The 26,519-nt window shown below is 45.4% G+C and overlaps 1 protein-coding gene across 5 annotated transcripts in view; it reads right to left on the bottom strand.

Moving 5' to 3' along the window:
* Nucleotides 1–26,519, bottom strand: part of PRKD3 (protein kinase D3) — a 138,697-nt gene that overhangs the window by 90,857 nt on the left and 21,321 nt on the right. The window contains exon 1 of one of the 5 annotated variants that reach the window (XM_053302872.1): nt 15,699–15,808. The exons of the other annotated variants lie outside the window; for them this stretch is intronic. The gene's annotated coding sequence lies outside the window, so the exon portion shown is untranslated. Of the gene's footprint in view, nt 1–15,698; nt 15,809–26,519 lie in introns of those variants that run through there. 5 annotated transcript variants of the gene reach the window in all.

The raw sequence follows: 26,519 nt of genomic DNA, 5'->3' as shown, positions 1-26,519 counted from the left end.
CTCCAACAACACCTGCGCCTCGTCTCTCAGCACCTGGGTTGGCCTGGTATACACTATTCCCTGAAAGGGTGGCAAAGTTTTGAACTCTATCGCGTAACCAGAGGTTATAATCTTCAAAACCCACTGGTCTGATGTTATGCGGTGCCACGCTTGAGCGTAGCTGGCCAGCTTGATGGAAACGCTGACCTGCACAAGGCCGATGTTGTGAGCCCTGGGTTCCCTTTCTTGCGGTGTTAATTGCGTCTGTGGTGTTGCTAGTTTTAGAGGTGGATGGACAGTCCCATCAAAGAGACTGCTTTTGCTGATCCTTGCCCTGTTTCTGCCCTCTCTGGCGTTGGGCATATGGCTTATTCCGTTGGTAGGGTTTATAATGCCTCCTGTAATCTCTTTTCTCCTGTCTGTATGAGGTGCGGCCCTGCTGTCGTCCAAATGTACGATTCCTAGACGACTGCCCACCTACAGCTGCCATGAACGTTTTTGCAGTAAACTTTGACTGCTTCCAAGACTGCATTGTCGCATCTGTAGCCTCCGCAAAGAGCCCTTTGCCGTCGAAAGGGAGATATTCAACTTTTTCACGCATGTCTTGTTGCAAGCTTGTTGAGCACAGCCACGCATGACGCCTAAGAGTTATGGCAGTGGTCATTGCACGAGATTCTGTCTCCGCAGCATGCTTGAAAGTACTTAGCAGATGCCTTGTCACAACAGTGGACTTTTCATACGTACTCTTAAAGTTCTCCTGGAACTCTTCTGCCGACATTGTCGCAGAATCCTGGAACAGTGTGTCCCAAATATGGTGGCCATAACGCACCAAACATGCCGAATAATTAGCAATTTTTATTGCCAAACTAGACGTCACATAGATTTTACGTCCAAGGACATCAAGTTTCCTGCCCTCCTTATCATTTGGTGTTGAATGACGCTGACCTCCTTTTGAAGAGGCACATTCTATCACTAGTGAGTTCGGCACCGGGTGCTTCATGAGGTAGCCACTATTGTCATCCTCAATCCTATACAGTCCTTCCAGCTTGCGGGAGGTAGCCGTAGACGTTTGCAAAATCTCCCATGCAGTTTTTGCCGCTTTTGTTATGGCTGGGAGCATCGGCAAAGACACAGGGTGTGTTACTTTAGCCCGGGCCATCATATTGTATACCGGGTCCTTTAAGTCCAACTCATGTTGTTTTAATTCAAGACCCAGGGCCTCCGCCATCTCTCGTATTTGGATATGGTATGCCTTCAATTCTTCATTGGGCGATACCGACATGTGCGGAGGCACATCAGATGGGAGCTCTGGTTCAAACGGTTCCTCCGGAATCGAGGGGTCGTCTTCAGACTCTGCTTCCTCTGAGGAATCAGCATCTCCTGAATCTGGTACTGCAAGTGGTGTGGCTGGTACCCTTGGTTGTTGCTCTACTCTGGGCGTAATTGTCGGCACAGCCCTGGGTGGATGGCCAGCTGCAGGCCCTTCAGTCCGGGATACCAAATTTCCCGACTGCTGTAACGCCTTCCAGATCTTATATTCGGCATAGTCTGCTGGGTATACCACCGGAGGAGAGTGAGTGAAGCCACACGGGTGACCTGATTGTGAGGCGGCCGGATGGGTGAAACATGTCACCGGAGGAGGGCGCACAAATAACGCGGATGGTGCAGTCAACGTCGCTCTGTCCATCATTGCTGGTCCCTGAGTCTGCATTGGACTTGTAGCGGCCGAAACCCGTTGTACTGGTCTTAGTAGAGCAGACAAATGTAGAGGTTGACGCTGTGGCGAAATTGTTGGAGTTCTTGGCACCGGATGTACGCTCGGTGTGTTCAGTACCGACTGCACCCTGGCGCCCTGGTCAGTAGACACACCAGAGAAGCCATGAAAAGTTGATGCTGATGGGGTGGTATCAGCCGAGTCCAAGAGAGCAAGCAAGTCAGATCTTGCCCTCGCACCCTCTGCGATCCCCCTCTCCGCAGCATCCTCTCCAAAATCAAGAAAGTCTTCCGTCCTGAAACCTTGCCTTGGGGTCATGGAAGGCGAGACCAGCGGAGTATGGGCTGGGGTGAGTTCCATCGCTCCATGGCGCTGTAAATGAGGTCTCAAACCGTGTGGTTCCAACGGTATCTGAACTGGCATATGCATCGGCATCGTGTTCGAAGTCGATACTGACCTCGACACCGAGCAGGGCTTCGCCATCGATACACTTTGCTCTGTCGATACCGACATCGATGCCGTGTCATCCAACGTTTCATCTGGGTAAAGTCTCGGTACTGAATCAACCCTCGACATTGACCCATCAGGGTATGGTCTCGATACCGAGGTAGCTTCCAACGCCGTGCCCGACACTAGTAAACTCTGTGCCCCCGATACAGAGCACTGAGTTGTCTTCAATCTCGGTAACGTCGGGCTTCCTCCCGATACCGAAACCCACGGCGTCGATGCAGTCGACTCCGTGGAATCCCAGCCTTCACAATCAGACTGGAGAGGCAATGGCGAAGGCGTTCGAACATGGACCCTGGTCTTCTTCATTCTTTTTCGAGGGGGCGATTCCTGTTCCTCCTCCGTCGACGATTTGTGTTTATGTCGCTTATGCCGGTGACTTTTCTTCCCTACGTCCTCCGGCTGTTTGAACTCCTTTGTTCCAGTGGCTTTCGACTGCCGGCCGGCAGGGTCCACTGTAGGAGTACTCGCACTCGACATCGTGTTCGGTATCGCAGCCGGCCTCGCGGTAACAGTCGATACCGAGGTCGAGGGTCTTGGTGTCGGGGGGCGTAGCGCGTCATCATAAAGTGCAGCCCGCAATCTTAACGCTCGGTTTTTCAAAGTTTGTTTTGAAAACGACAAGCAAGTCTTACAGCTTTTCGGGTTATGCTGCTCCCCAAGGCACAGTAAGCAGGAGTCATGGGTGTCTGTTGAGGGCAGCTTTGCCTTGCACTCCGAGCAGCGCTTAAAAGTTGTTTTGGGCTTGTCTCGGGTCGCCATGGTCTCAGTCATTCCCGTAACGGGAGAATCTTGTTTTCGCTTTTCTTTCAAGGTTAATCCGTACTCAGTCCAATATACAGTCCAATGTCAAAGTCCGTCGATCTGTCCAAGTTTTTTTTTTTTTTTTTTTTTTTTGAATAAGTAACTAACTAGACGAGGAGCTTACAGTCCGAGGTGTTGACGCAACGGCGGTCAAACAGAAACTGAAAGAGACACGCCCCAACTGCCGGAGATAGGGGAAGCACAACCTCGTGCATGGCAGTTGAGGGCGGAGCGAGGAGCTAGCTAGTCGGTCCGTGAGGTCACTGCGCAGGCGCAGAACCCATATTTATGAATGCAACGGATCACTATCCAGATCTAGTGGATCTCAGAGCTGTTAACTTACTAACTCTTTCTGCAGCAGTTATGGCCACTAGAAAAACAGTTTTCAGAGTAACCAACTACATAATGCTTGTTTGCCACTGGTTCAAAAGGTTTTTCAGTCAGAGTCAAACTCCATTGTTCCATCGGTTGTCTCGCAGGAAGATACAGCTTTATGCCCTTCAGAAATCTCTTGCAATCAGGATGGGAAAATACATTTCTGCCATCTGGTAAATATATATCTGGCAAATATGTCATTTTTGTTTGTGTGTCCAGGACAGCTCCGATGTAACTTATCTTTACAGGATCCAAGTGCAATTTTTTTTCAATTCACCTGGATCCCCAAGTCCTCAAGAAGTCACAATATATACAATATCTGAAGAAAGTAACTCGTTTCTGTCCTGTACTGCAATGAGCCAATCGTGGAGAAATTGAAGTATTGCCATGCCCTCTGTTCTCACATGTGCAGTGATTGTGCTCGTGCATTTGGTAAACACTCTGGGTATGACTGACAATCCGAATGGGATCACCTTGTACTGGTACACTGCATTTTGAACAGTGAACCTTAAGTACTTTCTGTGACCCTCTTGTATGCTTATATGGAAGTATGTGTCCTTCAGATCCAATGCTGCAAGCCATTCCTCCTTGTAAAGGAGTGGCAGGATACCTTGAACATTACCATGTGGAACTTCCAAGTATAGACATACTTGTTGAGCCATCTGGAGTCCATTATGAGACGGATTCCTCCAAGCCCACTTTGAAATATGGAAACAAGAGTAGAAACCCTCTTTCTGACATGTCCACCATACAGGGGCAACTGCACCCTTTCCCAACAATACCTTAACTTCCTCTAGTAAAGTAGGTGTTGCTGGCATGTATCTTATGCCTGTTGGCAGGGTCTTTAACTCTATTGCATATTACGAAACCTCTCTTTTTTTGGGGGGGGGTTGTCCATAAACCCTGCATTGGTATTGACGATAGGCGTTGTTTGAAATCTCTACAGACTTAAAAGATTGCTTTTGGCGACCACAAGGTCTGTAACAAGAAGATGGATAAGACTAAGCAGCCATGGAAGTGAAAGATTTTGCTGTATACTTTGATTTTTTTAAATGTTTCCATTGTACTGTCGATCTCTTCTCTGAAGGAGGCCCTTGCCATCAAAAGGTAGTCCTTCAAAATTGTCTTTCATCTCATTTTGTAGGTTTGCCTAAAGGAGCCAAGCATGCTGTGTACATAGCTCTAGACTCCATCTCTGCTAGATGTTCAGCAGTGCTTAAATGCTATCATGTATTGCTTGTGAATTTTGCAAAGGTATCTGCAAACCTTTTCCTGAAATCTTCATCTGTTAGCAACTTTGCATCCTGGAATAATTTCTCCCACAGAGTGATGGTTTGTCGCCATACAGGAAACATAGTTTGCAATTTTGATGGATAAACATGCTGTTGAATAAACTTTTCTTCCCATGACATCAATCCATATTTGTCAACTGTGAAAACCTTTAAATGTGGAAGCTGATAGAGTGCTTTCTGTCGAATCAAGGAGGGATATCAGGGATCTTAATACCAAGAGGTCAAAAGTGCCCTCTAGCCTCATTGCCAATCTCAAGATCAATAACTGACTTTGGTGTCACCGACTCTTGGTATCAAGGGGTGCTCTCCCTTGACAAAAGAGATTGTCAAGGCGTTCCTGCTGCAGACATCGAAGGTGACCAGCAACGTGTTGCTTGTTTGCTTGTCAACATACAAGTATACTCTCAAGCTGCACCTTTGTGGTTGACTGATTAACTCCAAAGCATCAGAAACAGCTACAAGAGACAAATCCTATTTCTTTTGGTACAAAAATATGGTATTATTTTCCTAGGTCTGCACTCCAGGAGTCTGTGTGCTAATGTTCCTCCACACCCTTAACAAAGTAAAGCTTTTTTTTGGACTGGACTTCAAAGTAAATCAAATTTCTCTTCTTCTCAACACCCTTTCCCAGTTTAATAGTTTTAAAATCAGTTTGTGAATTAAATCACTTGTGAATTAAATGCAATGAATTCCAGATTCACTGCTCAGATCAGAAGCAAGGAAATGTTAACACTGGATTATTTTTATGCAATATGTACTCATTCTAGGCACCATTCAAGGAAGAGCTTTTTTCTTAATCTATTTTCTCTGAACCTCTTGCTCTTTGGCATTCTTTTTTATTCCTTAATTTCTGAACCCAGGTACAGAAATTTTAGTTTCTGAAAATCAAAAGCCTTGTAAGACCACTCAGATAGCTAGTAAACAGAGAATTGGGACTAGAAACATACAGTACTGTATTTCCATACAGTACTTCCGGTATACACAGACCATGTGGATAGCTATTAAACAGGGAATTAGGACTGGAAATATACAGTATTTCAAATTCCCCTGCCATCAACTCCAAAATTTTAGAAACCTCAGATTTTTTTCAGTTCTCCAGGGAATACGACAATTGGGTTAAACCACTTTAATGTACTAATCAATTTTGTCTCCTAGTGAAATACATTCTACATACTATGGAAGAAAATATGTTGGGCCATACTACATAGAGACAGCATGCTGAACCATGTTACCCATACAGAATACTGGGCCACACTATGTTGGGAATGCATCCTGAACTATACTAACTACGTAGTATGTTGGGCCATACTATGGCCCAATAGCAACATTCAGCTTTCACAGATGGCTAGCACAATCCATTATCTTGAAGTAACTTCTTAAATCCACTTCAACCTGCACACGATCAATGGGATGATCAAAAGGTGGATACTAGATTGAAGAGCTTTTTAGTCTCTCTTGCTGTTGGTATATATGTGTGTAAAAGACAGGAGCACAGTTTTAGATGGGCTTGAATCAATTTTTTTAGGTAGACAAGTGAGCTTACAATTTTGTTTAGGTAGTCAAGTATGCTTACAAGGTTGAAATTGCATTTCAACCTTCCTGAAGAGTTTGTCACCTCTTCTTTCTGAAGCACATTTTCAGTCTTCCAGCAACCATTTCCACAGAACTACACACATTTGGGAATGACAATTTTGTTTTCAACATGTTAATGTTTTAACATTTTAATGCGTCTCTGGACACTATTAGGAGGCTTCATACTTTAACATTAGGAAATTATGCTACCATGACGTGGGGTGGAGGAGGAAGATAGAACCACTATCCCTCCACGCCCCCCCCCACACACACACCTCTGGCGAGCACAAGAAAATATGTACCATATTTTTGCACATCTACCCCACCCATGGGAAAAGCCCACACCTGTTTGGAGCCCACAGTTCATTAGCGAAGTTGTTAAAAGTCAAATGGAAAGCCTGCACTCAGCTGCTCCCTACACTTTCTTCTGCTGCAGAGACTATTGGAAATTCTACTCCTGCTGCTTGCTGCGGAAATGAGAGGAGGTACTTCTTTGATCCTGGGTAGGCACGTAGGGACAGTGGAGCAAGGAAGCTGCCGGGTTTTCCTTCCCAGCACTGGCTACAATGATGCGGGGGGATGAAGCGTGGCCTTGCACACCTGGAGGAAATAAATGGCAGCAAGTGGGAGGAATGCTGCCCCGGTGGCAGGAGTGGCAGTGAGAAAAATGGGTAGCAGGGGAGGCAGGGAGATAAACAAGGCAACGGGGCAAGAAACATAGCAGTCTATGTTAATGTACTGCTAGAAAGCCTACACCTCTTTAAGTCTCCGCCCCTCCCCTTCCATTTGCAAAACTGATAAGCCACAAGTTATAGGTACAAAAATATTGTACTTATTTTATCTAGCATTATCTATGTGTATGGCACTTTAAAGAAAATGAGAGGATAGGTCCCTGCCCCAAGGGGCTCACAGTCTAAAAACTCACACAAGTGACACAACAGAAGAAGGGGAAAGGAACTGACACAGGGATAAACATGGCTTGTTCTATCTAGCAGGGAAGCTATTGTAGGCGGCCTGGTGGAAATCATAAATGCTTCTCTGAGGGAGACCAGGATGCCCTGCATTAGATCCCTCAGAGTTGAGCAACTATAGGCCTGTTTCCAACCTGCCATGATTGGGCAAGGTAATTGAGAGGGTGGTGGCCTCTCAGCTCCAGACAGTCTTGGATGAAACTGATTATCTAGACCCATTTCAAACTGGCTTTTGGGCGGGCTATGGGGTGGAGACTGCCTTGGTCAGCCTGATGGATGATCTCCAATTGGGAATCGACAGAGGAAGTGTGACTCTGTTGGTCCTTTTGGATCTCTTGGCGGCTTTCAATACTATTGACCATAGTATCCTTCTGGAACGTCACAGGGTGTTGGGGGAGGGAGGCACTGTTTTACAGTGGTTCCACTCCTACCTCTCAGACAGATTCCAGATGGTGTCAATTGGAGTTTGTTGTTCTTCAAAATCTGAGCTTATGTATGGTGTCCCTCAAGGCTCCATACTTTCTCCATTGCTTTTTAACATCTACATGAAACCGCTGGGAGAGATCATCAGGGGATTTGCAGCTGGGTGTTGCCAGTATGCTGATGACACCCAGATCTACTTCTCCATGTCAACTTCTTCAAGAGCTGGCATATCCTCCCTAAATGCCTGTCTGGAAGCAGTAATTGGCTGGATGAGGGAGAATAAACTGAAGCTGAATCCAGATAAGACGGAGGTACTTATTGTGCGGGGTCAGAACTCCAGAGACAATTTTGATCTACCTGTTCTAGATGGGGTCACACTTCCCCAAAAGGAACAGGTTCGCAGTCTGGGAGTACTCCTGGATCCACACCTCTCCCTGGTTTCTCAAGTTGAGGTGGTGGCCAGGGGTGCTTTCTATCAGCTTCGGCTGCGTCCAGCTGCGTCCGTTTCTCGAGATCAATGACCTCAAAACAGTGGTACATCTGTTGGTGACCTCCAGACTTGACTTCTGTAATGCGCTCTACGTGAGGCCTTTGTACGTAGTCTTTGTACGTAGTCCAGAAACTTCAGTTGGTTCAGAATGCGGCAGCCAGGTTGGTCTCTGGGTCATCTCGGAGAGACCACATTACTCCCTTGTTGATGGAGTTACACTGGCTGCCAATAGGTTTCCGGGCAAAATACAAAGTGATAGTTATAAAGCCCTAAACGGCTTAGGCCCTGGGTATTTAAGAGAGCGTCTTCTTCACTATGAGCCCCACCACCCATTGAGGGCATCTGAGAGGTCCATCTCCAGTTACTGCCAACTCGTCTGATGGCTACAGAGACGGGCCTTCTCGGTTGCTGCCCCGAGATTGTGGAATGCACTCCCCACTAAGATACGACCCTCCCCATCTTTGGCAATTTTTAAAAAAACATCTAAAAACCCATCTTTTTAACCAAGCTTTCTCAGCCTTTTAAAATTTGTTGGTTTTAATTTTATGACTGATTTTAAATTGTTGAATATTTTTAACTGTTTATATGTGTTTTAATTGTTTTATGTTAACCACCCAGAGACGAAAGTTTGGATGGTATATAAATGTGATGAATGAATGAATGAATGAATGAATAAAAATATAAATAAAAATAAAATAATAAAACTGGGGGGAAATGTGTGATTATCAATGCAAGTGTGCACTGATGCACATTTTAGGTTTAGTTTCAACAGAATATGGAGACTCACTAGGCGCTAGGCCATAGGCTGATAATAAAAAGGGGAGTTAAGAGGAGGGATGGATTATAAGCATGTTATAACCTACTTCACAGGGTTGTTGTGAGGAGAAACTTAAGTATGTAGTACACCGCTCTGGGCTCCTTGGAGGAAGAGCAGGATATAAAATGTAAAATATAAATAAATATATATATATATATATAATATAAATAAAGGCAAAAGGGCAGCTTGTTTTCTTCCATGCCCATGTACCTGGAAATCTATTAATCTGTTGTCAGTTCTTTTCACTCCTGCTTCCTTCACTTGCCCTGTCTCCATTTTGAACATTTTGTATGCATCCACTGAATACTTTAAGGCATATTTTTGAAAAGAAAGTCCGTAGAGGTGAAATTGACAAGAACACTGGTCTCCTATGGTCAAATGCTTCACAGTACTAGGGGCAGAAGGGTGCGCAGGCAAGTAATGCAGAAAGGCAGGTGTACACAGCAAATTAAGGAATACCATCAGAGTCCAGCCAGAGAGTACTTTATGGGCACCAGCTATGGTAAGCAAGCAGAGGAGGTTCTTCTCCCACAATCAGAGGGGGGTCAGCCTTCTCCCAGACATGCTCAGGAAGCTTCCCCACCACCACCCCTTTTGAGAAACATTCAGTCACATGAGCTCCCACTTGAAGTATGAAGTGACACAGCCCAGACACAAATTCACCACTTCAGTGAGAACCAGGACCTATGATTATTGTTCTTGTGCTGAGGGTGGGGTTGGGAGGAATAAACACACAAACTAATATAACACCACAGAAACAATTGGTGATAATAAGACACAAGGTCCAGGCACACCCAGATATGTTTTGAGAAAGCATGGCAGCAGATCTCCATTCAAAGGATGCACTCACCCCTGAATTGTTGTGTCATTCCTATCCATCAAGGAAGCACAATCTAGTCAAGGGAACCCATTGATGTCTTGAGTGTGCAAACTTGCTGCAGTGCATCAGCCACCACTAGATAAGGATGTTTCCTTATTAGCTACCACTAGCTCCGATGTTTCTAATTTCCACTATTCCTTTTACTAAGGGAAGAGGTCAAAGTACTTCCTGTCGGAGAGGCAATTTCATAGTGTGAGGAGGAAAGTGAAGTACTGCCTTATGAATGACTGCTTAGGGATTCCCAGCCTACTGCCCATGGGAAAGGGCAGTGCTAGAGACAAGGGGATTGGAAAAGAGAAAAGAAAAAGAACAGGAATTAAAAAGAAAGGGATTGCATGGTAAATGGCAGAGTGACTCTTAGCCAAAAGATCTGATACCTTTGCCTCAGGTCAACTCGGTTCTCAAATCCAACTGGCAGGAGTAGTCTGGAAACTCTGCATGCCCTGGAATGAAGCTAGAATAAGAAGATGGTGGGCAGATTTGCAATACCAAGACACCTCATAACCCCAAACTGTGCAGCAAGAGCTAGTCATTTAGGGTAACCCTAAATAAGAAAGTTCAAGTAAACACAACCTTCAGGATCTGCCTCCAATTAACTGGACTTTGATAAATTAAAATAAAAACTAAAACAATGAAGAACAACCAGTCACCACGTTATGATTTATCTTCGATGTATTTGGCCTACATCACTCAAGGCCAAATACATCCAACTGAAGTCATCTTTGACATCTGACATTTGACATCTTTGACATCTGACAAAGATACTAAGTGGACAAGCCTCCTCAGCTCATTGGTAAAGTTGATTTTCTGTCCTCTGTAATAGCGGGGAAAGGAAGCTCTAAAGAGCTTCTTTATCATGCAGATATGCATTCTTCATAGATATGGCACACACGACTCTCTGTAATATCTAAAACTGGCTATGAAACAGACAACCTGTCAGCCACCTGACAAAGGCCTAATTCTCATTGAGGTGGTAAACCCATGTCTGGGCTGTACCCCTGCACATGGGGCTGACATAACTGCATACAAAAGAAAACGAGAACTCTGAATGCTGGAAACACATATGTCATAAGCTGAAAAAGCAAGGCTAGGCTAGAACTCTTCTCCCTGATATCCTAGTTTTCTATGTGAGGGCATCGTTTGTATGCAGGAGCATTCAGTCATGTAGGCCCTGCCTACAACCTCAGTTAGTGCAGTCCAGGCCCAGACTTACAACCTCTGTGAAAACTAGGCCAAAGATGAGTTGTGATCTCAGCTCTTCAGCTGAAACAGGAGTTGGCTTTCACAACCGATTCCTTTCATATTCCCTCTTATTCAGGACCGTTTCTTCCCGCCTCCAGTCTCTGGATTGCATCAGCTTCAGTTCTACTCTTTGTTCACCAGCTGTGACTCGAACTGTAATGGCCCACAGGTGTTTCCTTAGAGCAAGGATTGAAGAGCAGCATTTGACTGATCTATCCACTGAAGTAGAAAGTTGATAGATTACCTCCTCTCCGCTTCACCTTCTAGAAGCCTTGGGGAGAAGACAGCTTCTAGCCTCAAGAACTCCCATGGTCTCTCAGTCAGGAATCCACTGACAAGCTGACAGCAAGTGTTACTGATGACAAAGCTAAAAAGGACTGCTTTTTATTTTGTTGTCAAGCAACTTTCAACAAATTTGTAAACATGGCACCAGCAAGGCCTAGTGGAGGGGGCACTGGAATTGGTCCTGAATCCCAATATGCCCTACTGTAAATCAGACATGAATTTCAGGCTTGTTTACATAATCAGGAATACTCAAGGTTGTCGCAGACATGGGTGAATCACAGTTCCTGTCCCAACTCGGTAGAACAACATCAAGACAGACAAGAAGTTGCAGGCTTCCCCACCACCCAGCAACACATCCTCATTCACTCTTCTTTTATTCACAGGGCACTCATGTTTGCAGGGAACTCTACATTCCATTAACTGGAATGTACTCCCTGATAAAGTGAGAGCCTCCCCATGTCTGACAACTTTTAAAAAGTCTCTACAGACACAGCTTTTTAACTAGACTTGTGGTTTTAAATTGTTTTATGTTTGTTCCACCCAGGACAGAAGTTTGGGGCAGTGTACAAATATAATTAAACAAACTTGCATATACCAAGAGATAAAAACCCTGATATTGTCCACAAATTTGGAAGTGGTTAAATTCTCCCCAAGGTGGGGCAGATTCTCCCCACCGCCCATCAAGTAATTTGGAGCAACAGCCCTTCACAATTACATCATTCCCACATACCTGGGCGGTCTGTGACACCTCCTCCCCAAGCGGTCAATAACATAAACTCAGAAAATCAAGAGGGGGGGCACAATTTAGGGGTGTGCCAAATCCCAATTCAGCACATCCCTAAATTTTACCAGGCACTGTTTCCATTGCAATTATTTCAGAGGTTTAGCAGAATTTAAAGATGTTAAATAGATTAAAAGATAAAGGACGAGCATGTTTCTGTTTTTGGATAAGTTGGCTGACATCCTGAGTCAAGCTGCTCTTGCAAAAGGCTGCTGCCCTAATGCGTTATGCTAAGTCTGGAGCTTTTGTTCTAGACTAATGTTGCACAAGCATGGTGCACAAGCTGTGGCATGCCTCTCATCTCTTGCAGGGAACTTTTATGCAAGAGTGCAATTTCAAGCATCTCCATGATTTCAAACAGCTACACGATCTTGCACGAGCACGACTTTGTTCATTGCACAAGCACAGTGTTCAGATGCCAGCCATTATTTAAAATGGAAACAATGGTAACCTATTACACAGGATTGCTGATGTGAGAAAAAAGTAGGATAAATATTTGAAGCACTTTGATAAACAATGAACAACTCATATATCAATAAATAATGAACGCTATTTTTGTGAGGAAACCTTGTGTGCTTTGACAGTATGATCTTTAAGGCTATGTAACCAAATTTAACATTGTAGCTTACCTTCAGGATAATCACAGTCCTCATATGTCTTTTCAACAGAGCTTACAATTTGGCAGAGTACAGGGAGGAAGGACTGAAGACAATCTGTATTTACAGATGATCTCTAAAGACTGATATGGTCATGTTAAAAAAAAAAAAAAAAACACCCACACACCACAAACTATGCTTTCAAGAATAGAATAATGATAACTAGCTCCAACAAACGACTTGCAACTTATTTTAAGCCAATTTTGCTGCACTGATTTTTGTAGCATTACTTTAGCTCAAAAACCATATATTCTAGCTAAGGCAGCTTATAGATCATGCTGCATGTTTCCTAGAAACAATTTTTTCCTAAATACAACCATTTTTCCTAAATACCGGAAATCACCTTTGAATGCCCTTTTATGCATTAAGTTATGCCAAAGTCTCTGTTGGTGAAGCATTAATGAGAGTTGCAGAACAGAAATTAGACTTTCTGTGCTCTTGAAGGCTATGATTTCAATAGGCAATGCTTTCTAAATTAGCACAACATTACAATATATAAAGAGGGCACAAAGTAAATAAATATTCTTTTCATATTTCTGTCCCCATCATTCATGCAACCGTTTATATATAGCGTAGCATCCACAGCTTTCTTTATATATAGGGTAGCATCTTCTGTCTCATATATAAATGATACTGGCTCTAAAAATATTTCACTCTAGCAAGAACCAGTTGTCAAATAAAAGTATACAAACAAGGAGTACTGCAACCAAGACAAAACCTCACAAACTGGAATATGACAGAAAAGATGCAGTGCATATTATTTGATATGTTTTTTACAAAATTATGAAGGATACAAAACAGCCAGTATTCTCTCCACTCCATACCCATTCCGATTTTCTTTTTGTTTCCCCAGAGGAATATCACCTCAAACTAAAGTATACAAGAATACATGCTCTTACTGAATAAACCGTGAAGAACTCCCCGCATTTCCCCATTCAGTTATTCAGTGGTTCAAACAAACATGTATAATCTGAACAGCAGGGCTGCTGCAAAACCATATTCCCTGCGGTTTCCCTCAAATGTACTATGTTCCCACATCTTTGCAACAGAAGCTAGCTGTGCACAGCACTAATTGGCAGAAACCTGTGATGTCACAAAAGCTCTCCTTTTCAGGGCATTTGATAAAAATTTTAAGGCATGTATGGTATTTTTTTTTTTAATTAAAAAATAGAACAGAACCACCCAAAGGCAGCAAATTAACTTGCAGAAACAGACTAGTAGTGCTCTAAGCAGTTTTTAAAAAGCAGGCAGCCTACCTGGAGCATGAGGGAGGAGCAAAACCTAATTAACTCTCATTGTATAAAACTGTCAATTTTATTTATTGTTCAGTTTTTATACCACCTTTCATAAGGCATCCCAAGGTGGTTTACAAAAATTAAAATAAAATAAAACTTCATAAAAATCACATTTTAAAAAACCAGTTAAACAGTAAAAACCATAATACCCTCAAAAAACAGCCACCATAAAAAGACAAACAGAAGCAGGAGAACTGAGAGACATAGCAGCCCCTAAGGGGTAAGAACATAAGAACAGCTCTGCTGGATCAGGCCCAAGGCCCATCTAGTCCAGCATTCTGTTTCACACAGTGGCCACCAGATGCCACTGGAAGCCTACAGGCAGGAGTTGAGGGCATGCCCTCTCTCCTGCTGTTACTCCCCTGCAACTGGTACTCAGAGGGATCCTGCCTTTGAGGCTGGAGATGGCCTATAGGCCTCCAACAAGTAGCCATTGATAGACCTCTCCTCCATTAAGTTATCCAAACCCCTCTTAAAGCCTTCCAGGTCGTTGGCTGTCACCACATCTTGTGGCAAAGAATTTCACAAGTTGATTATGCGTTGTGTGAAAAAATACTTCTGTTAGGGTAAACGCCACAAATACAAAGGTATTTAGTTGTTTTTAAAAGCAGCCACAGATGTCAAATAGTGGACATTCACTGAGAGCACATTCCAGAACCTGGGGGCACCAGCAGAGAATCTGTCCCACATCAGGCCCTTTCAGATTCTAGATTCCATGAAGAGGGATTCTGCAGGGAAGCTGTTTTCATTTGTAAGCACCCCACAGAATAGATGGCATAGGACAGGGAGGCAGAAAAAGAACTACAATTTAAATGGTTGAAAAATCAGGATCCCATCTAGCATCCACAACTGATGATGATGAACAGCCCAGCTGCTCCTCAGAATAATCAGGAACCCACTTGGAGGTCTGTCTCAATAATTTCCAAGCCACAGACTCCACAGAAGCTAGCCTACTCTTGGTATTGGTCCTAGGAGGTGGAGTGAGAGGAACAAACTTTTAACAAGCCCTTAAAAATCTGGAAGCAATAAATATGATTGAAGGGCAGAATCCACCAAAATCTTCCCACACAAAGAATCAAAGAACCAAAACTTTGCTAGATTATCTCAGTTCAGCATTCCAAGAAACTACAGCACTTTCAGTCCAATGCATAGAACAAAGAAGCATGACATTTATTGAGGATAAGTAGGAAGAAAATATAAAAAGAGAAGGCACGAAATAGAAGCAAAACATTCATACACACACACACAATTTCTAATCTGATAGTTGAAAACCTAAGTCTGAAACTGAATTCGGACTCCAGCAACTGGTCCAGAAAGTATATGCCACCAATGTGGAAAACACTGGTACTACCTGCAGACTTTTTTTTTTAAAAAGTGTTTATCAGTTGCAGGCCTGGGGATATCCGATGTAAGTTATTCTCTGCTCCAGCCTGGACATCTTTCTATGAAGGCACTCATTTGCCCCTGGCAAGTAATCAGTTAGAAACTGTAAACTTGGCAGACTCCCTGATGATCTAGCAGAGGGTACATGACACATTTCCTGGACTCCCAGCTAAGCTGAGACAAGTTATCACCTGAGAACATAATCAAATGAAAGAAACATTGGTAGACTTACCGTGAAGGGTTCTTTTTCAAGTATGGGGAGGGCATCCTTCACACGGTGAGTTGTCAGTCACTGCATGCTCTGAGACAGGGCCAATAAGATTTAAGCAGGACCGTTACTCCCTCTATCGAGCCCAGCTTGCCCAGTTCTGGTCTTGTAGAGCAATCCGCAGTCTCGCAGTCTCTATAACTCTATAACTCAGAGAGGAAATAAGGAGAAAAAAGGGAGATGAGCAAGGCTGGACCACAGCGAGAGACCCCTCAGAAAGGAGCAAAAAGGGAAAGGAAAAGTGATAGCCAAATCTATGCACCCTAGGAGGAGTTCCGCCTCCCAAAAAACAAACTCTCCACCCAAGCATCCGAGGGCAGGCCGGATGCCCTCCCCATACTTGAAAAAGAACCCTTCACGGTAAGTCTACCAATGTTTCTTTTTCCACGTATGGGGAGGGCATCCTTCACACGGTGGGACATATCCAAGCTAATGTGTGTGTGGGAGGGTATCAGATGCTGAAAATCACACCTTGTAAAAACTATAACACTCTTTGCAGGACTGTACGTCCCAAGGCTGCTTGTGATTGATGGAAGGATGGAATTTTGTAATGCTTAACGAAGGGTGATGAGGAAGACCAGGTTGCTGCTTTACAAATGTCTTCCACAGGTACCCTGGCCGAGAAGGCCGCCGATGCCGAAGCACTCCTAGTAGAATGCGCCGTGATTCCAGATGGAATGGGTAGATGCAAGGATTCATAAGCCAATGCAATAGTGGCTCTAAGCCACCGCGCTAAAGTCTCCTTAGAAGCCTTGGTTCCCAACTTCGAAGGTAAGAAACAAACAAAGAGTCTGATCTCCTAAATGCTTTGATCCGTTTCAAGTATATACGAAGTGCCCTCCGGACATCTAGCGAGTGCCAAAGATGCTCTTTCGTATGATGAGGATTTGGGCAAAAGGATGGTAACACGATATCTTGAGCTCTATGGAACATTGAATTCACCTTGGGGAGAAAGGTGGGGACCAATTTCATTACGACGGCTTCTTTTTGAAAAACACACAGCTCATCCCTAGCCGATAAGGCAGCAAGTTCGGAGACTCTCCTGGTGGATGTTATAGCGACCAGGAACAGAACCTTAAAGGTCATCAACTTTAGCGAAATCTTACGTAGTGGTTCAAAGGGATCCTTCGTGAGCGCCTGGAGGACCTTATCCAAGTCCCACGAAGGAAACCTAGGAACCGGAGGTGGATTCAGGTTAACCGTGCCTCTCAAAAATCTCCTAATGTCGGTATGGAGAGAATGTGAGTCCATGCTGCCAAGATTCAGGACTGATGACAGGGCGGAGGTCTGTCTTCTTAGAGTAGCGGGGCGGAGACTCCTGTCAATCCCTGCCTGCAGAAAGCTAAGCACGGAGGCCACCCCGGCACGTGTCGGATCAAGTCCTTCCTTGCGTGACCAGTCACAGAAGGTTGCCCATGTCATTTGATAGATGCGCTTCGTGGAGTGACGCCTCGCTGCCAGGATAGTTTTTTGGACTGGTTCAGAATATCCTTTGTCTTCTAATGTCCGGCGCTCAATCTCCACGCGTGAAGGCGGAGCCAAGCCGGATCCAAATGCAGCAGAGGCCCCTGACTGAGAAGATCGGGTCTGTCGGGCAGAGCCCATGGTTTGTGCATGGACAAGGCCAACAGATCCGAAAACCACGGGCGTCGTGGCCAGAATGGGGCTATCAGAATAATTTCGGATCCCTCGGTCACCAGCTTTCTGACGACTCTGCGCAGGATCATCAGCGGAAGGAAGGCGTACAGTAGAACTCCCCAAGGCCACCTTGCAGTCAGGGCGTCCACCTGTTCCGCCTGAGGACAAAGGTGGCGCAGGAAGAACCTTGGCAGTTTGCTGTTCGAGGGAGAAGCAAATAGGTCCACTACTGGGGGGCCCCAAATTTTTGAGATCTGATCGAACACCCCCTGGTGGAGCGACCATTCCCCCGGATCCAGGTACTGCCTGCTCAGCCAGTCTGCCAGGACGTTCAACTGACCGGCCAGATGTTCCGCAGCTATCGAACGCAGATGAACTTCTGCCCAACTGAACAACGCGTCCGACTCGAGCATCAGAGACCATGACCTCATTCCACCCTGATGGTTCAGATGGGCTTCGGTCGTAACGTTGTCTGTGCGGACTAGCACATCTCTGCCTTCGATGTAAGCCTGGAACTGCAACAGAGCCAAGCGGACAGCCTTCAGCTCTAACCAATTTATGTTGTGGCAGAGATCCTCCTGACTCCATGTTCCCTAGGCCCGGTGATCGAGGAAGTGGGCTCCCCAACCATAGAGGCTGGCGTCCGTCGTGATCACATACCTCTGTGCGAGCTCCAGGGGCAGTCCTTGTAACATGACCGGCGAGGTCCACCATCGAAGAGAGTGCTGAACCGGTACGGTCATCCTGACCCAGACGTTTTCCCTGTTCATAATGTGCTCCTGGTGAGGCAGAAGGAGCCACTGAAGAGGCCTGGAGTGCCATCTTGACTAGGGCATGCAGTCAAAGCAGGCCACCATCATGCCCATAAGCTGAGCCAAACAAAGGAGCGGCGCCTTCTTCCTGCGTGCAAGAGAAGTGACTGTCTTCACAATCTTTTGCCTCCTTTCTTCGGGTAGGCGGACGATCGCTGTCTTGGTGTCGAACAACACACCGAGATGAACTAGGACCTGAGTAGGTCGTAGGTGGCTCTTCACGGCATTTATGAGAAACCTGTGGTTCTTTAGGATGCTGACCGTGAGACGGACACTCTCTTCTGCCTCCTCCGCTGAAGGGGCGCGTAGCAAAACATCGTCTAAGTAAGGGTATGCGTGTATGCCCTGCAACCGGACATGGGCAATGACCGCCACCATTAGCTTTGTAAACACCCTCGGCACCGTGGAGAGGCCGAAGGGGAGGGCCTTGTACTGGTAGGAGCGACCGTTGTACGAGAAACGGAGAAAACATCTGAAATCCGGATGAATTGGTACGTGAAGATAAGCCTCCGATAGATCCAGCGAGGCCAACCAGTCCCCTGGAAGGACTGCCGCCTTGATGGATCTGAGGGACTCCATTCTGAAATGCCTTTTCTTCACGTACCGATTTAAACGCTTCAAATTCAAAATTGCCCTCCAAGACCCGTCCTTTTTGGGGGCCAGGAAAAGGAGGGAGAAAACCCCTTTGTTGCTCTGCCGTGCAGGAACCAACTCTATGGCTTGAATGTCTAGTAGATGTTGTATGGCATCCTGCATCAGCTTTTTCTTCACCGGGTTTTTTGACATGGGCGTGGCGTAGAAAAATTCTGGGGGCGTAGAGGTGAACTCTATGCGGTACCACTGAGAAATGGTGTGAAGCACCCAGGAGTCTGTGGACGTGTCCCCCCAAACTGTGGCAAAGGCAGTTAACCTGCCTCCTACCTGGCAGTAGTCATTGTTTACGGGCACGGCGATCCTGTCCAACGGTGAAGGATCCTCCACGTCTGTTGGTTCCTCTGACTCTCGGGTTCCAGGATTGGCGCCAGGAAGGCCTATACTGGTGCCCTCTGAACTCTCTGTCTCTGAAATTGTCTCGATAGCCAGCCATGCCTGATCTTCCGAAGGGCCTGAAGGGACGAAAGGAGTATTGAGAATTTGTCCCCCCTCGAAAGGGCCTCCCCCGTCCCATCGGCATGGCCTTCTTTTTCTCTCGTGTTTCAACCAATACTGGGTCTAATGCCTCCCCAAATAACTTTGTCCCGCAAAAGGGGGTGGCCGCCAGCGCCGACTTAGATTTAGAGTCGACATTCCAATGCCTTAACCATAGGCCTCTACGGACCGCTACATTGGCCGCCATAGCCCTAGAGGCATGCTGTAAACAATCCAGGCTGGAGTCAGCCATTAGCGCAGAAGCCCTTGCAATTTTGTTCAGGCCTTGACGCAGCTTGGTGAGCTCCGGAGGTACCAGTTTTGCCAGCTCCTTTGTCCAGAGAATTGTAGCCCTGGCAAAAATAGAGTTCGTGGAGGCTGCACGGATGATGGTCGCCGAGGCTTCGTGCACTTTCTTCAAGAGGTGATCCGTCTTCTCCTCCTCTGGGGACTTGAGGAATTCCTCACCTTCCTTGTTGACCAAGGCTCCGGTCACCAATTGCGCAACTGGAGCATCGACCACTGGTACAGCTATCAAGGACATAATATCTGAAGGCAGAGTATACAATTTTTTAGGAAAGTTTAAAGATGGTTTAGACGCCATAGGTACCCCCCCATTCTGCCAACATTACTTCTTTGAATAAGGATGGAAAGGGAACTGTGGCTGGGGATACAGAAGTAGATGGAAAGACTTCCTGATCAAGACCCGGTACAGCCTGAGGGCCAGGATCCTCACAGACATCTTTAATTGCCCTCTTAGCCTTAGCCAAAAGAATTTCAAACTCATTAAGGGAAAACAATCGTGCTGAGGAAGGCATTTCTGAGGGAGCCTGTTCGTCAGACAGCTCCCCTTCCTCTTTTTCCGATTCATCAGAACTCGAACCCGGATCCCGGGGACGACTAACGAGCGCGTCTGACATGGGAACTCCCCCGTGAGTAGTGGATTTTTCCCGACCCCCACGATCCCCTTGCGAAAATTCCACCATGGGGGCTGTAACATTAGTGGGGGCTGTAACATTAGATCTGGCGCCGGTTCTTTTAGCAACTGGAGAATCCTCCTCCCCTGAGGAATAATCATGCGGAATTCTCCTATGGCGACGCTTCCTGGCGGTCCTAGCCAGCCAGACCCTTTCTCCCACAGGGATGGATTGTCTGACCGGACTGGAGTCCGGTGAAGAGGAAAAGGAAGGGTGCCTGCCCCTGCGTTGCCTGTCCTGATGTGTGTTGGCGCCCACCGTTTCAGTTTGACCCCCCGCTGGAGTAGTGCCAGCCACAGGGTTTATTATACCCCCTTGAACGTCAGACCTGGTCACAGGGGCTGAAGTAGAGGCACTAATAGTACCCTGCTGGGTAAGGAGCGGAGACACCACCGTGAGACAATTCTTCTGAACAAAGACACTAAGCCACGCTAGTTCCTTTGGTGACAATAACTCCCTGCTAGGACCTACAGTGCCCATCAGCGGTTCCCCCGCCGAATCACTCAACACCGAAAATGGAGGATGCAGCTGTTCCGACCGAGCCGACAAGGCGCATGGCTCCCCAGCCGCCTGTATAACCGGCAGCAATGTCCCAGCAATTGGTCCTATTGAGCTCGGAGAAGCCGCGGCCGTTGCCGATTTATCTAAAATGGCGGTCGCCATTTTGGCGGGAACAGCCGTTACGTCTTTCCCCAGCTGCCGCTCTCTCACTGCCTTCAATTGGAGCCTTTCGCTCATAGGCGCCTTCAGCAGGAGGGAAGCCTTAGCCTTTTTCTTCTTTTTAGGCTTTTCGCCCTTTGCCCCTAAGTGCTTTAGCTTCTTGGGCGCTTTAGAATGGCCCGTAAGCACTTTCTTTTTTGCAGGCACTTCCACCCGCGGCGGAACACTCTCTGCCGACATCAAGCCTGCCGCGGCAACTTCAGAACTTTCCCCAGCCCCCGAGGAGACTATTGGGGACTTTTGCATTGGGGCATCAGAAAGGGGCCCTTCAGAGAGGGAACCCCGCAACATGTCGCAAGTGTGAGCGATCTCCATAAATCAGGCTTCAAAACAGCGGTAAGGCGAAAGGAAAGCAGACAGCACAGAACTGCACAGATATCACGGAAAAGCGAAAGGATGAAATTGACCAGAAAGACACAAACGGAAACAATAACAGGGGAAAACCACAACAGAGGAAAGAATCACCGACCGTAATGTCGCCAACAACTCCTTTCCACCCCTAGCACACAGAAGAATGGAGAGAGGAAAATAAGCAGTACTGTCCCAGAGCGAAGACAGGACCAGAACTGGGCAAGCTGGGCTCGATAGAGGGAGTAACGGTCCTGCTTAAATCTTATTGGCCCTGTCTCAGAGCATGCAGTGACTGACAACCCACCGTGTGAAGGATGCCCTCCCCATAAGTGGAAAAAGTACTGTTTCCAGAATAGCAGAGCCTGAATCCTGTATACCTGTATACACCAACCTAAGAATAAAGACCAGTCTAAGCCCTTGAATCATCAAAAGCTGGATTGGGAAGTGTGCTTTTTTGCATTAAAAAAAATTAAATAATCTAATAAGATAAGTGTTGATTTTAATACATGTATTTTTAAAAAAATGCACTGCTGCCTAAATAGTTTGCATGGAAGTTAGATGCCTACTTCAGCTCCCAAATAAAATTCTTGCTTAAAACGCAAAAATCAAAATAGGAACACCACAATTGGGGAGCTATACTATGCTTCTGGAAATATTTTTCAAAAATGCTTTTGTTAAAATTACTTGTGTTGCCCATTAATGGTATTCACAAAATGTTCTTTAACTTGAGTCATCAGATAATGCTTTACATACAATGGAAACCAAACTTTTATTTAAGAAAAGAAGGGATTGATATTCATGAGACAAGATGAAGAAAAGATAGGCCAGGTCTGAAATGTATTCTTTGCAGATGTCACAGAAGACATTATGATCAAAAGACAGACAACAATGAGAAGCAGCTTCAAAGACACAGCTAAAATGGATAGGGAAGTTGCACTCAGACATAAGCAGAAACAGCTCACACATGAATGAAACAACTTTGATGCTGTGAGATAGATCAAAAAGAGTGACGTCTCAGTAAAAGTGAGGTCCTCCTCCCTTAAAATCACTGGAGCACATTGTTTTTAATCGAAATCCGAGAGAAAGGACATCATAAAAGCAGACATTGTTATGCTGGTCCCAGAAAATCAGAGATACAAAAAACGATCTCTATAGGGAGAGATGGATGATCAACAGGGAATAGACAGGAGGAGAGTGGCTCTGTTATTCCTTTTGGATCTCTCGGCAACTTTTGATACTATCGACCATAGTATGCTTCTGGACTATCTGAGAGGGTTGAGAGTGGGAGGCACTGCTTTGCAGTGGTTCCACTCCTACCTCTCAGGCAGATTCCAGATGGTGTTGCTTGGAGACTGCTGTTCTTCAAAACATGGACTTTTATATCACGTCCCCCGGGGCTTCATACTGTCTCCAATGTTTTTAACATCTACATGAAATCGCTGGGAGAGATCACCAGGAGATTTGGTGCAGGGTGTTATCAGTATGCCAATGACACCCAAACCTATTTCTCCATGTCAACATCATCAAGAGAAGGCATAAACTCCTAAATGTCAGCCTGGAGGCAGTGATGGACTGTATGAGGGAGAAAAAACTGAGTCTGAATTCAAATAAGACAATGGTACTTATTGCGCAGGGTCAGAACTCAGGAGACAATTTTGATCTGCCAGTTCTGGATGGGGTCATACTTTCCCAAAAGGAACAGGTACGCAGTCTGCGAGTGCTTTTGAACCTAATCCTCTCCCTAGAGTCTTAAGTTGAGGCAATGGCCAGAGGTGCTTTCTATCAGCTTCGGCTGATACACCAGCTGCATCCATTTCTTGAGATAAAACTACTTCAGAACAGTAGTACATATGCTATCAACCGCCATACTTTACTACAAAGTGCTATATGAGGGGCTGCCTTTGTACGTAGCTCAGAAACTGCAGTTGGTACAGAATATGGCAGCCAGGGTAGTCTTCGGGTAATTTTAAGGAGACCATATTACTCCTATATTAAAAGAACTGCACTGGCTATCACAGAGTTTCTGGGCAAAATACAAGATGCTGATTATATCCTATAAAGGCCTAGATAGCTTAGGCCCAGGGTATTTAAGAGAACATCTTCTTCACTCTGAGCCATATCGCCCACTGAAATCATTTGGAGAGGTTCATCTGCAGTTGCCAGTTCATCCGGTGGCTACATAGGGACAGGCATTCTCTGTTGCTGCCCTGAGACTCTGGAATACCCTCTCTGCTGAAATAAAAGCCACCCCATCTCTGACAACTATTAAAAGTCTCTAAAAACACATTTAACTCATTCCTCGACAACTGTGGTTTTGAGTATCCGCAAATGGGAAATTGTGTCCAGTCTCACCAAATGCAACCAAAGTATCTGCAGTTGGTGAGGGGTGTCTTTTTTTTAGTGATTTGGGGGGTTCCAAGGACAAATCTGCTCATTCCTCCTGTCGATGCTCGTGATTTAAAGTGCCTTTGAATAATTTTGGGTGGTCCAAAAGATTTCCAGATGTTAAATCTTCTCATTCTTCTCAGTGATCCGGGGGGGGGGGGTTTGCTGAATTTTTTGGATTTTTCTTTTACTTTTTTGGTCTTTTCATTATCTCAGTTCCCCTAAGCTCCTATTTCCCATTCATTTCGATGGTTCACCAACCGCGAATTTGCAAACGATGGGGTTTTGCTGGAACAAAACCCACACGGTTGGCTAGGGATGACTGTATTCACCCAAGCTTTTTAACTAGACTTGTGGTTTTAAATTGTTTTCAGGTTGTAATTTCTGTTTTAATTTGTTTTATGTTGCTGTAAGCCACCCAGAGACAAAAGTTTGGGGAGGTGTACAAATGTAATACATAAATTAAATAAAAATAAAATAAGTGTTGTCTTCTCTTCTCTTAGTTAAAAGCACGCAACTCTCTGGGTCACAGAGAACCCTCAACAAGCACAGTAAATAGCTAGTTCTCAGATTATGCAGCAGACTTGTTTTTGCAATGTGTCTGTGCAGTAATCCCTGCTCTCCTAACAGTCAATGCTTCATAAATCTGAAGCCGTAAAATATATGACTCTGCCACTTTTAATCTGGATAGAAAACATCACAAGTTTGCCCTCAAGATCAATAATTCCCAAACCATATGCCACCTACTGTCATGAGAACTTAATTAAATAATTAAAGGGCTCCCATGAGCCCCAAATTCCCACAAAGGATGCTACCTAATGCATCTTTGCATGATTCTCCGCTCTGGCTTCCTTCAAATTAGTCTCCACTAGAGACAAGCTATGCCTCCAATCACAGAGTCCCTTACCTACCTTCGCACTTAGAAGAAGCAAAACACAAGATCAAAACAGAAAGGTTGGGGGCGGTTTTAGCCGAGTTCGGCTGGGCTAAAGAAGATATCAAATTATATATTTTAAGTGTTTTTAAAAGGATCACCTTCCCCTGCCCCATATAAGGTTCCCACTCACCCCACCCAGTTCCTTCCCTACAGTTAAACAGATTATCAAAGTGAAGCCTTCTCAGTTTCACAAGTGGATAAACTGTGGTTTACTTCAAAAGAATGTATTTATATGTTTCAGCGCTGGTGCACATACATTATTTATGGAGCACCATCTATGTATATGGTGTTTATGAAAGACAAAAAGTCAGTTCCCTGTCCCAAGTGATTTATAATCTAGATAGCACCAGAGGGAACACAAGAGAGGAAGGGGAGGAATTGTAGGCAGCAGAGAATATGCAAATATTTAAGTTGCACATACTTGAGTTTGGTTATAGTAGGCAAGGAATGAGGACAAAGGATAGTGCCAAAGACTTCACAAGGTGAGGCTGAAGAAGGAATGTGAAGAAAGTAAGATAGGAGGCACTCACTGCACAGATGCTCCAGGATGTTTTCCCGACTACGGGATTTGCAACGGCTAATGCATTGCAAACTGTGATGGAATAGTGTTGGTTTCAAAACAAGAGTAAAGGGTTGCTTAATGCTTCATTGTAAGCTGGTGGCCATTTATATTTTCCATCCCCAGAAACTTATTTTCCAGGCACAAGTGTCCATATTCCCCTTGAAATACGTTTACCTGCCCCTCCTCCTGCTCCATTTGAGCCAATGGAGTTGTGGAATATGTGTGATGTGGTTTTTAAAAAAAAAAATCAATGGGGGCGTGAAAGGAAACCCTGTGACAAGCCTGGAAGGGGGAAGAGAGGAACTGGCACACCTGCGTGGGCACTCTCTTTTATGGCGGCGGCAGCGGCAGCCAGAAACCCCTTAGCTCCCCCGGCGGAAGCTGAGGCAGCCTCGCTGAGGGGAGCAGGCGGCCCGTTGCTCACTGGCCACCGCCACCACTCCCCCACCCCCAGAGTCAAGGCGGGCACACGGGCAGCCTCACCAAGCAGAGCAGGCTGCTTCTGAGGATACCATGGACAGCCCGGAAAACAAACAAATGGATCATAGGATCTATGTAGTCGCTAAGAGCCGATACCGACTTGACGGCACTAAATCAGTCAATCAATCAAGAGCTTGAATTAATTATTCAAGCAGCCAGGCAAAGAAGGAGACTCTTCCAGCCTTCGAGGAGCCAAGTCAACCCCTTAGCTCCCTTCCTCGCCAGGAACCGGGCTAAGGGAGACCATGTGTGCAGAGGGGTAGAGAGTCATCTCCCTTATAGATTTCAACTGGCCTAGTAGTGACCTCTCTCCCCACCTCATTCTGTCCTGCCACACTGTCTTGGACAAGAAGAGAAAGCAAGCCTGGGAAGCAGACTGGAAGGTTAGGCCTAATACAAAAAGACAGTATTTTTCAAGTGGAATCTGGCCCATTTTCTGAATGAAAATGTCAAACAACCAGCTTCATTAATAAGGCAAATAAACTAACTACATTATTCATTCAACTCTGTAAGTATTTAATGTATAGCAAAATCCTTGCTCCCCTAATAATGTTCTTTGAGCCCCCAAACTAGTAGTTCTAGAGCAGGCGTAGGCAACCTTGGCACACTAGCTATTGTTGAACTTCAACTCCCATCATCTCAATTGTAATTCAGCAAGGTTGCCTACCCCTGCTCTAGTCATTCTTCCATAAGGGCACCATGTTATGCTTGTTAATAGCACGAAAGTCACTTCCCTATAAAGTAGACTGTATACACCATTATTGGTAGAGGTATAAAACTCTCAGTGGGGATGAG

Source organism: Hemicordylus capensis, chromosome 1 (assembly GCF_027244095.1).
Source record: "Hemicordylus capensis ecotype Gifberg chromosome 1, rHemCap1.1.pri, whole genome shotgun sequence".
NCBI classification, from domain to species: Eukaryota; Metazoa; Chordata; class Lepidosauria; order Squamata; family Cordylidae; genus Hemicordylus; species Hemicordylus capensis.
The sequence above is the reverse complement of the archived record's forward strand: the minus strand, read 5'-3'. Positions and strand labels throughout refer to the sequence as shown.